This window comes from Rattus rattus, chromosome 5 (genome assembly GCF_011064425.1).
Source record: "Rattus rattus isolate New Zealand chromosome 5, Rrattus_CSIRO_v1, whole genome shotgun sequence".
Classification (NCBI taxonomy): domain Eukaryota; kingdom Metazoa; phylum Chordata; class Mammalia; order Rodentia; family Muridae; genus Rattus; species Rattus rattus.
In genome coordinates, this window is record NC_046158.1 from 70,059,454 (window position 1) to 70,061,453 (window position 2,000).

Genomic DNA, 2,000 nt, shown 5'->3' on the forward strand with positions numbered 1-2,000 from the left:
AGCATTATTAATTTATTTTAAGTTTTCATATTAGTATATATAAAAGTAATAAACTGAAGAAATTTACTATTTATCACATATATTTAAAAGTTAAAACATCTTAGTGGTATCAATGTAGTATAAAATTTGGAACTACTAATAAAAATCTATCAAAATCAAATATAATTAAAGAAACTACATGGAGGATGATGTCACAGGTGAGGCAGGTACAGGATAGAAGGAGGTCTGTCATTGGAGGAGAAGGAAGGATGGGCGGGATAGAAGTTTAAAGGAAGAGGAAACTAGGGCAGAAAGGGGAGACAGGACAGAGGAGAGGGTGAGAAGCCATGGCAGGTGATGTTAAGATTTTATCTGTGTATTTACAGGTTGTTATTAATGTTCCTAAGGGATGGATGGTACCGGGATTTGTATGTTTAAGTGGGCAATTATATCTTATCCATTGGGTCAAAGATTATTGTGTTGTGTGTTCTTCTATGTGAGGGTTTGAGTGTAGGAAAGTGTGTAGTGGCAGGAGACTCTGGGCCGCCAAGGAGTTGGGATGTGTTTCTGCCAAGGTATCTAGCAGATATCTTGGGGCACTGAGGTGCTGGACCTAGCGGGGAAAAAAGACAACCTTACTTTTTTTATTTATATATTTTTACAACAACAACTACATAATCAATTTATTTAATTAAATATTTTCTAGGAGTCAATACAAAATATCTATAAATTCTCAGTCATGTTTATATGGTTGTTCTTAAGTTTCAATTGTTGATTCTGAAATTATCTTTTTCATACATCAGTATTCTTGTACAGAGAATAATAAAGGGAATGCCAGAGGACTCTTTATCATGCTACTGTCTTCTAAGTAGATCATTCAAGTGTGTTGTTTCATTCTGTTACTCATTCTGTTACTTTGCCATCATGTCAGGGAATTTGCTGATCATTCACTTAGATACAATTTTCTATTTAACCAGCCAACATGCCATTTCCTCAGTCATTTCATCTTCTATGTATATTTTCTAAACCTCCAGTGTGACATCCAAACTGATTGAAAATCTGCTAGTGAGAAAAACAAACATCACTTACACAAACTACATTTAGCATGTCTTTGCCATCACTTCTGTAGCATTATCGATGACTTAATCCTAAAAGCCATGGCTTTTGACCATTGTATGACCATCTGTAGGCTTCTTCATGATATGGTCTTCATAAGCAGTACCCAGGTGCCATGCCCTGACCAGGTCTTACTGGGTTGTTGGGTGTAAGCACTCCTTTTCTCAGTTCTGTTTAATAGTTTGTTCTTCTGTGACCCTATTGAAATAGATCACTATTACAGTATCATTTTCCCTTTGCTGAACATTGCCAGTACTGACACCTACTTTACTAGAGTTTTCATTGTTGCCAATTCAGAAGTTGTTGACTTTGGAACCTTGGTTCTCTTGTTTCATTTATATGTAGTTATACTGTTCACATTAAGGAATTACTCGGCAGAGGAGAGACAGAAAGCTCTTTCAACGTATGGGTCCCATATATCTGTGGTTATTTTATTCTTTGAACCTTCTATCTTTTCCTACCTTAGACCACCTACCACTTTCCCTGAGGACAAAATGTTGCTGCAGTGTACACCATCATTGTTCCTGTTTTTAACTTCTTTATATATAATCTAAGAAATATAGAGGTGGAAATTGATACAAAAACCATATGTCATCAAAGATATTTTCAGAAGAGTAATATAGCTTATTTGTAATATGTTAAACAAATTCATGTAGTACAAGAAGAGGTCCAAGGTTTTAACTATTTTATATCAATTACTCATTCATAATGAGAAGAGTAAATGGAATTGGAGAATCATAAATGAAATTGTGTTGTCCAATTGAGAATGAGAAATGTCTTTCATATTATAATTTGTGGGGGTGATGAAAGGGTGACTACAAACTATACTAAATTTTTGTGCTATTGCAGAGCCATCTAATTTAATTTATTTTGATTCTTATATGATGATCATAAATTTTCAGCAT

General features: G+C 34.4%; 1 pseudogene; it reads left to right on the plus strand.

Annotated features, from left to right (window-relative positions):
* Window positions 1-830: 830 nt before the first annotated feature.
* LOC116900888 lies at window positions 831-1,729 on the plus strand (annotated as a pseudogene).
* The last annotated feature ends 271 nt before the right edge of the window (window positions 1,730-2,000 follow it).